At 38.9% G+C, this 9968-nt stretch overlaps 1 long non-coding RNA gene across 2 annotated transcripts; it reads left to right on the top strand.

Moving 5' to 3' along the window:
• Positions 1 to 371: 371 nt before the first annotated feature.
• On the top strand, positions 372 to 4017 carry LOC119322145. 2 transcript variants are annotated; one of them, XR_005155436.1, is made up of 5 exons: positions 372 to 608; positions 1194 to 2318; positions 2710 to 2911; positions 3551 to 3605; positions 3718 to 4017. It is a non-coding gene; the product is annotated as an uncharacterized LOC119322145 (long non-coding RNA). The 2 variants fall into 2 exon arrangements; XR_005155435.1 differs by having other exon boundaries at positions 1194 to 2911.
• Positions 4018 to 9968: the final 5951 nt, after the last annotated feature.

Raw genomic sequence — 9968 nt, 5'->3', positions numbered from 1 at the left:
CCCTACCCCTATAGGGCCTCTTTGGATTGAAGGATTTTCATAGGAATATTGGAGGATTCCAATCCATTGGATTTTTTCCTAAAGAAGCCCTTTGGATCAAAGGAACCACACCTCCAAAATTCCTATGGATGCATTCCTACACCTCAATCCTATAGGAATTTCAACTTCCACTATAACCTCTTTTTTACACTGATTCGCGTAGGATCGAGGCACTTTTCCTGTGTTTTTCCTGTGTTCCATCCAAATGACCATTCTTGTAGTTTTCCTCTATTTTGTAATCCTCTGTTTTGCACCTACAATCCCGTCAAATTCCTGTGTTTTTTGAATTCCTTTGTTTTCTAATCCTGTGATCCAAAGAAGCCCATAGCGTGTGGTGGCATGCACGGCTGGCGGCCCAGACGGCCCAGATGTCAGTAATGCCAACAGCAGACAGCACCCGGTGGAGGAGCTCTGGCAGGAAGGCAGCAAAGTCCGCATCGGAGCCAAGAGTGTTCTTCGGCGGGGGCTCCGGCTTGAGCTTTTCTTGGAGTAGCAATGGAGGTTGGGGTCCGAGAAGACACGCGGGGTTGGGATGAGAAGGCGCCGGCGAGGGGTTCGGCAGTGGTCAGGTGCTCTATGCAATCTGTTGATGCTCTCATACTTAATCTATCTAGGCAGGATGCATATGCTAAGCTCTAGATGTCCACGCTCTATATGTATTGGGCACCTTTTCTGCAGAGCTAAGTATGGACTTACAATTTTTTTTATTACTGAAAGGAAAATGTTTCTTCTACAAATTAATTGATGAGTATTGAGTGTGAAGCATCGTTCAGTATCAAAGTCTCATAGCTTGTCAACAATCTAGCAGCTTCTTTGTGCAATTGCATTATGCTTACATAAAAAAGGAGTTGATGCTTGATTTTTAGATCTGACTACTACTTTATACAATTAGGCAAAACATGAATTAAAGTTTCTGTATTTATCCCACTATTACTCAATTAGGCAAAAGAGGGTTTTAAATTTACTTTATTTATCCCACTATTACTCAATTAGGCAAAAGAGGGTTTTAAATTTACTTTATTTATCCCACTATTACTCAAGTTATGTTTCAATATTAATGGATTATAAGTTGAGACATCTGAAGGATACGAATATACTCTCCTTGATTCTGCTCCTTAGCTCTGAAAATAAACCGCTTGAAGATTGTGGTGCAGCTCCAGGTCGTGGATTAGAGGTCCATGGTAAGGACTACCAGAGAGAAACGTACATGGTAAGGTGTACCACAGAGAAACATACGTGATGGAGAAGGTGTGCTAAAACTTAGGTGTAGAGATGTCTGCATCAATCTGCACCCATATATCAGGTGAAGTTAAGGAAAATGATGACACCCAGATATGGTTGGATGGGACTGTAGCAGCATCTGCAGGTGAAACGTCCAGCGTTTTTTTATGCATAGGAAGCACACAGGAAGAAGATGCAATGTGGTTGTGAAAAAAATGCTATGACTAGAATTCTTTTGTGGTAGAATTAGAAAGAAGATTTAAGGTGGTTAGTTCAAACATTGGCACCATGGCTTTAGTTGTCAAATTTGTGACTTTTCCTAGAACAGATATAAATTTATTATGAATTTCATATTATAGCTGTTATTTTCATGTTAACATGTCGTAGCATTCATAAGGTGATGTCTAAGTATTTCCCATGCAACGAGGTAATGGCTTATAACTAATGATATATGTCTTCTTTATATAACTTGCATATTAACTGATCCAGTGAAGCACTGGCAGAGCCTCGTGGAGGCCAAAGGGGGTCTTCCAAAACTGCATTTTCTTTCTATGTATACTAAGCGTGTTAGTCCATCCCATGGGTGGATAATTGTCTCTCAATCCGATCAATTATTGCATAGTCCATACGTACAAAGCTAAGCTAGCTAGCATAAGCAGCTTGATTGATTGTACGTACAAAGCTAGCTATCTACTACAACTACAAGCAACTTGATTGATTATTGTTAGAGCATCTTCCACACGGAATGCTTGCTTGCTTCTTCAATTGATGGATTCGTCCGCTATGTTCGATTACAATGTAATCTCGTGTCATTTCTATTTTCATGCATCTTCTGTTGCAAGATGTGGTTATACTTCTAGATAGACGTACATGTTCACAATTTTTCACCATTATTCCACAAATTTTATTATTATGTACAAAATGGCACCATTGAACTTTCATTTCCGTTTCACCAGTTGAACACATAGTGCAGGAAGGAGGACATATCAGCAAGACGGACTGGGCTGTTAAATATGAGATGCCAATTGTGCCAGTGCATGGCAAAATAACTATTTGAGGTATATATAGTGTGCTACATATTACTACAATCCGTGCAATTTCTCCCAGAATGGTCCTTGCCAGCTGTCAAGACTTTTGTCGGATGCTACTCTGCACAGATACGTCTGATAGTTAACATCCCTATTCGGCTATTTCATTGAACAAAATTCAGGTCTGACTCCTTTATGTGTATCTGAGAAATTGACAGATTAGAAGCCTAGAAGTTGTCCTCTTATGCTTTGGTTATCATAATTAGAGCTCCAGTAGTTCAAAATCTTACTAATATTTGCATATTATACATTTATCCTTTTGCTGCCAATTTGTTTCCTCTAAAATTAAATTGCAGAGTTCCATATCTGAATATCGAATTTTGGATGTCCTGTTTTATTACTGTTTTCACTTCACGAACAGGTTGATCTCTTCAAGAAGAATCACAAGTTTCTGAAATGTGGCACAAAAGTTCACATGTACTAATTAGGAATGATTAGTTCTTATGGGCAAGGTGTTATGGATTTCACAAGTCTTAGCTTCTTCGTCACTATGTGCTGTGGCAGTTACTTGAGCATTGGCAGCATGGTCTACTCTTTTGAGGTCGCTGAGTTTTAGCCCTCTGGTAAGAGAACAAGGAGTTTATAAATGTCAAGGTTACATATTTTTAAGCATCCGATGTGTATCGATAGTTAAGTTACTATGCTTAATAATAATAACTTGCCATGTCAAATACATAATATTAGCTAAGTTTTGGTGTAACCTACAAGTAATTTCTATGGAAATCTGTTGCTTCTTATGCGCTAAACCTACTGTATCTTTGTACAATGCATGTTAGCTGACTGAAACACGAGGATAGAGATCCTAGCCTCTGTTCAACAATTTTCTCATGTAATTTGATTGTATTTGATATTTCGTGGAATTTAATAATATATATTGGTTAAATACATTGGTTTGCTTCATTTAGTGATTTAGGGTAAACCAGTGAAGAGGAATATTATATGTGTATATTACTTTTTCCTCTGTCGTTTGATTATATTCAGAATATTTGTCAAGAAATTGAAAGGGTTGCATATGCCTGGCTGGAACTAAACCTGTCGTTTCTCTCTGGTTGCGTAAGGAACCATGATGGATAAGTTTAGATCATAATATATGAATGTCGCATATTAAATGACACATAAAAAATACATCAGACTTGGTATTTTAATTTGACTGTTGATCACCATCCTAACCATCAACTAAAATGTCTTACATTTGTTTACAGAGGGAGCACTATTTTGTACTGGCATGAGCTTAATTTTGCTTGAAACATAATTCAGGTAGGTTGAAGGATTGATGACTTTTCTAGACCTAAGTTTCTGTTATGATCGACGTTTTTCTCTGTGAAACCTTTTCCGACAAAGTACCTAAAAAAGTTAGTTCTTTTTCTAGATGCTTGCTCTGTATTTTTCAAGCCTCGCACCAGCCACTGCTGCTCTGCACACCATCGGCGCCGTCCGCTCCCAACTCTCTGCTGCAGCAACCTCGCCGCTCACCGCCACAGAAATTTTTTGGCTTGAAGGATGTGGTTTACTGGTTAGGAACCATATGTTTATTGTGTTTGATGTGTACCTATCAATAATATAGCATCGCGTTGATGGATGTAAGTCTACCTAATATTTTGTGACTCCGTAGCGTAGCATGGGCATCTTACTAGTAGTGGAAGATATGGAACGTAATACTTATTAGGACCGAATGACAACGGCAAAGTTGAAAGAATTTTTTTGCAAAAAGGTGTGTATGTGGCTTCGAACACAAGACCTCAAGTGAGTGAACCAGGTCGCTAGACACTGAGTTCATAGATATGTTTTGTCTAAAATACCTCAGTTAATATAAACTATAGGCGGCAAAAAATGAAACTTTTTTTAAAATTTGAATGTGGTTTTCTTTTTCATAAAGGTAAATATATTTAGAAAATTGAAGATTTTCAAAATTTGGTAACAAACTTTTAAAAACACGAACACTTTTTTGTTAAACCTAACTGTTTTCTAAAATGTCAATACTTTTTAAACAAATTGAATATTTTTTGACATTGTGATTTTTTAAAGCAACATTTCCTAGAATTCCTAATCATTTTCTAAAATTCCTGAACATTTTTTGAAACACGGACATTTTTCCGAAATTGTGAACATATTTTGACATTCTTGTACATTTTCTGAAACATGAGCATCTTATGAATGAAATTCTGCACCTATTTTCAGAAAGAGGACATTTTTTGAAATTCCTGAATATTTTCTGAAAGCATGAACGTACCATCTTGAAAATGAGAACGTTTTTTGAAATTACTGAACCATTTTTAAAACACGATTTTTAAAACACAAACATTTTAATAAATTGTGAACAACATTTGACAAAAATGAACATTTTATGAAATCTGTAAAAAGACTTTTTGAAAAGCGGACATTTTTTGAAATTCTGAACAGTATTTGAATGCGAGAACATTTTTCTAAAATTACTGACCATCTTTCAAAACATGAACATTTTTTAAAATTGTGAACAAATTTTGAAGACAAGAAAATTTTATGAAATTCTAAAAAGAATTTTTGAAACATGAACATTTTTGAAATTTTGAACAAAACTTGGAAATGGGAATATTTTTTGAAATTGCTGAACATTTTTTAAAACACGAACATTTTTATAAATTGTGAACAACATTTGAGAAAAAAGAACATTTTATGAAATTTATAAAAAGACTTTTTGAAAAACGAGCATTTTTTGAAACTCTGAGCAGTATTTGAATGCGAGAACATTTTTCTAAAATTACTGCACATCTTTCAAAACATGAACATTTTTTTAAATTGTGAACAAATTTTGAAGACAAGAAAGTTTTATGAAATTTTTAACAGAATTTTTGAAACACGAACATTTTTGAAATTTTGAACAAAACTTGGAAATTAGAATATTTTTTGAAATTGCTGAACATTTTTATAAATTGTGAACAACATTTGAAAAAAAATAACATTTTATGATATTTGTAAAAAGACTTTTTGAAACACGAACATTTTTTGAAATTCTGAACAGTATTTGAACGCGAGAACATTTTTCTAAAATTACTGAACATCTTTCAAAACATGAACATCTTTTAAAAATGTGAACAAATTTTGAAGACAAGAAAGTTTTATGACATTTCTAAAAAGAATTTTTGAAACACGAACGTTTTTGAAATTTTGAACAAAACTTGGAAATGAGAACATTTTTTGAAATTACTGGACATTTTTTAAATTGTGAACAAAATTTGAAAACAAGAACATTTTATGAAATTTCCAAAAAGACTTTTTGAAACACGGTCATTTTTTGAAGTTCTGAACAAAATTTAAAAACGAGAACATTTGTTGAAATTTATGTTTTTTTAAAATTGGGAGCCAATTTTGAATACGAGAACAAGTTATAAAATTCTGAATAAATATTTGAAATTTTCAACGAAAGAAACATGAAAAAGAAAAAAAGAAAAGAAAAGATAAAAAGAAAAAGAAAAATTAAAACAGAAAAACAAAAGGTTCAGGAAACAGAAAAAGAAACATGAGTTTTTGAAAATAAAAACAAAACAGTAATAAACAGAAAAAGGAGAGAAAAGAAAAAAAGAAACAGGAAAGAAAAGAAATTGAGAAAGCAAAAAAACCGGTTCAGGAACCTTCTAGAAAGTTCCTAAAACCGGAAAAAACGGTTCAGGAACCTCCTGGAAGGTTCCCAAAACCGGGATGGCATAAGCTGTGGGTGGGCCGGCCCAGATTGTCTCCCGCTCCCGAATCTCTCTGCGAAACGTCGACAACTTGACGCAACGAGCGTCACATAGGATTTTCCGGAGGTCTCCTCCTAGTTGGCGCTGTTAGCGCCGATTAGCGATGCTGGCTCTTCCAAGAGCGCGTAGCGGCCGGCCCATTTGTTTTCTTTCTATTCGAAACTGCAAAACAGATCTGCGGGGAGCAGGACTCGAACTCGGGACCCCAGCCTTAACGTAGAGCTGCGCCTACGACCACGCCAATGAACAGCCAGTGCTTATTGACGTCGCATGCTTTCCCTTATTCTTCCTCTAGCTTTTTTTCTTTTGTTCGCTTTTACCCCTTTTTTTTTGCTAAATGCATGCACTTTATTAAAAACAATCAAAGGACGTTTTTTTTTTCAAAATCCACGAATGGTTTCAAGTTTGAAAAAAATCATTGTTTTTTTTAAATTCATCGAATTTGCAGAAAGGTCATAGAATCTGAAAAGGCATGAATTTCAGAAAAAAATCAGAATTTGAATAAAGCTCACAAAATTTAGGATAAACTTCATGAAATTTGAAAAAGTTCATCGATTTTGAAACAAGTTCACATATTTTGAACAAAAAGTTCACCAATTTTAGAAAAGTTCAACAGATTTGAATAAAAACAAATTCAGTAAATCTGAAATTACTGATTTTGAAAAACGTTCGTCAAATTCAAAAAGTTCATCGATTTAGAAAAAAGTTCATCGATTTTAAAAAAGTTCATCAAAATTTAAAAAGAGTTCATCGATTTTAAAAAAAGTTCATTAATATTGTAAAAAAGTTCAACAAACTTGAAAAAGTTCATATAATTTCAAAATAGTCCATCTGTTTGAAAATATTTCATTGAATTTGAAAAAAAATCATCAAATTCAAAAAAATAGTTCATCTGTTTGAAGAAAAAGTTCATTGAATTTTAAAGTTTGTGCATTTTTGAAAAAGATGAAGAAAAATAAAAAGGGAAATGAAATCTCGATTCACAACGAACTTGAGCCAGAATAGAAAGAGGAAAAGAGGATATCAGCCACGAGTGTGTACGTGGCTGAGTGGTTGGTGCTGTTCTGGGTTATGCTGGAGGTCGCGAGTTGCAGACGTTTTTTGTACTAGCACCCCGATTTTTATCATGAGGGGGGATTTTCACCCCGGTTTTGTTGGGGTTTTTCCTCCTGGAAGGCGATTTTTCCGTACATTTCCTGTTAGCCTTTTATAATCATGTTTCATTACAAAATTAAACTATAAATTGAAATTATTTTAGCTATACGTTGAACATTGTGTAGCTAAATGTCATCTTCTGTACATTTCCTGTCATCTTTTTACACTCATGTTTTATAAAAAATAATAAACTATAAACTGAAACTATTTTATATGTACGTTGAACATTGTTAAAATATATGTTAAAAAAATTCAGATACACCAATTTCTTACACATATTGAATATCTTGCAAGACGTTGACCAACTTTTTTTATCTCGTATAAATTTTAAAAATTCATCAAAATTTTAAAATCTTTGAAAACATTTTGAAATTGATAAAAAAATTAAATTTTGTGAGATTTTTTTAAAATTCCTTGAGATTTTTCAAAGTGAAGAACATTTTTCGGATTTCATCTTTTTGTGTTCCTGTTTTCTTAATTCATTGAACATTTTTAAAATCCTGATTTTTTTAAAAACATTCATGAAAATTATGGTTGTGCATAATTTGGACATTTTATTAAAAAACTATGATTTTTTTTTGCGAGAAAAACTTTCAATCTTATTCATCTACTATCGTGGAAGTACAAAGAACTCTAGAAGTAACGGAAGTTACATCCATGTTCATAGCCCACCTAGCGACGACTATAATAGGCAAAGGGAGCCGAAGGCGTGACTCCGTCATCGCCACTCCCTCCCTAGAGCCAGGCAAATCTTATGATACTAGATAGTCATGAAATCATCGTGTTAAGGCCCCACAGTACTAGTCACGAGAAAAGCAACCATAGCCGATGAAGAGAAGCATAGATCAGAAGGGTACACCCATAGACACATGAACTTTGACGAACGAAGACCAGATCTAAGTAGATCCACTGAAGACAAACATCGATCGAATGCCACAAGATCTGTCAAAGACACACCTTAACACACCCTCTGACGACGAGGCAGCACCAGGACGGGGGATAGGCAGGCAAACCTTATACCAACTTCAGGGGGCCGTTATCGCCTTACGTTCTTGACCACGATGCAAACATTAACCAAACTCAAGAAAATACCTAAAAACGGAGCAGGAGCCCTCTCGCCGGAAAGGGCTCGGGTCCATCACGCCTCCATGGCCCTAAGACCACAAGAGACGAGGCAGACAGGCGGCTGCGCTGACAGGAGGCAGAAAACCGTCATCACCTGTGACTTTGCCATTCTTGGGGAAGTGGAAACGTCATACAGCTAGTACAATCAACGTATATGCTTGCTATAGAGTGGCCCTACTTGCTTTTCAGTCCAATATCGCTTTGTTTTGTGCCTTACTTCTCCCTGAGCGATAAGGGGATACAGAACTGAGTAAATTTACTATAATCTACTGATTTATTCCAAAACAAAGGAAACACCAACGTTTTTTTTAGAACGAAGGCTCGCGAAGAGCCCGGCTTTGAATTAACAAAGCCATCAACCGGCCAGGAGATACAGACACATACAGACCCCCACGACCAAAACGATACAAGGGAACACTCTAGGAGGCTTACAACTCAATGGGTCGCACAAGCACAAAAAGAACAGGAAAGCAAAGCTCCAAGCTTGTCCTAGCCGAAGACTACAGCCAAACAAACCATCTAGGGATGAGGCACACACGAGCACGCCGAGGACCTGCTTGCAACAGAGTGTGGAAAGTGAGCCCGACCAACGCCCAAGTAGAAAGACATTACACATCCGCCGTCTCTCTCGCCGCAGAGGGACCCTTCCCTCTCGCCATGGCTCGCAAGGCGCCGTACCCGACGGACTTGAGAGACGCTTACCCTAGAGCAGGGGACGTGTTAGCTTTAGGACCTGGAGCAGCCGCAGCGCATCACCACTTGAACATTCGAGCTCTCCGCGACTGCCGCCTCGCCACAACCTAGAACGCCTGAGAGCTGCAGGAAAACCACCAGGTGCAGCTACTGAAGAAAGGCAGCAGGGGCATCAGGAGAACCGACAGGCCACCGAGGAGCATTGTCAGGCAGCCGAACACCTACAGCCATGCCGAACCTCGTGGCACCGTCGTCACTGGACCACCCAAGCCACCCAAGCTCCGACCATGGACCCCTCACCTGAACGCAACCCTCCCCAGGCGGCGCCCCCAAGGAAGAACACGACGCACAGCGTGCCGTCGCCGCCCAATCCAAGCCGGATTTTGGGCTTTCACCCGGGAGGAGGAGCAGGGGTGGAAAGGGGAGGGCCTCTGCAGCACCTCCAAGGAGGAGACGGCATCGGGGACGTCGCTGCTGCCAGGCCGGCCAGCGGTTTCCCGCGGCCCATAACCAGACCACCGATCACCCACCCACATCATACCGGCGCTCGAAGGGAGGCAGGCGAGAAGCGGCGGGGACGAGGGAGACAGGGGGAAGGAGCCATCTTCAGATCCGACGAGGAGGGGAAGACCTCCACGCCGCCGCCGCCACCCGCCGTCGTCTCACCACCCGCGTGGTCGAGGCCACCGGCCAGAGCTCACCCGCGGACGATGCCGGCCGCGAAGGCGCCGCCGCCTCGCCAAAGAGGGCCGCCGCCCCAGATCAGAGGTCCTCCTCGAGGAGGGAGCGACCGAGGCCTCGCCGCCACCTTCACGGGCGACCGCACGAGCGGATCCGGCGGCTTTCTCAGGTGGCGGCGAGGGAGGAAGGGTGAGGGATCGGCGGCGCGACGGGGAAACCCTAGTCGCCGCCCGAGTCGCCCGAAGCGGAC

Source organism: Triticum dicoccoides, chromosome 6B (assembly GCF_002162155.2).
Source record: "Triticum dicoccoides isolate Atlit2015 ecotype Zavitan chromosome 6B, WEW_v2.0, whole genome shotgun sequence".
In the NCBI taxonomy this organism is placed as follows: domain Eukaryota; kingdom Viridiplantae; phylum Streptophyta; class Magnoliopsida; order Poales; family Poaceae; genus Triticum; species Triticum dicoccoides.
The sequence above is the reverse complement of the archived record's forward strand: the minus strand, read 5'-3'. Positions and strand labels throughout refer to the sequence as shown.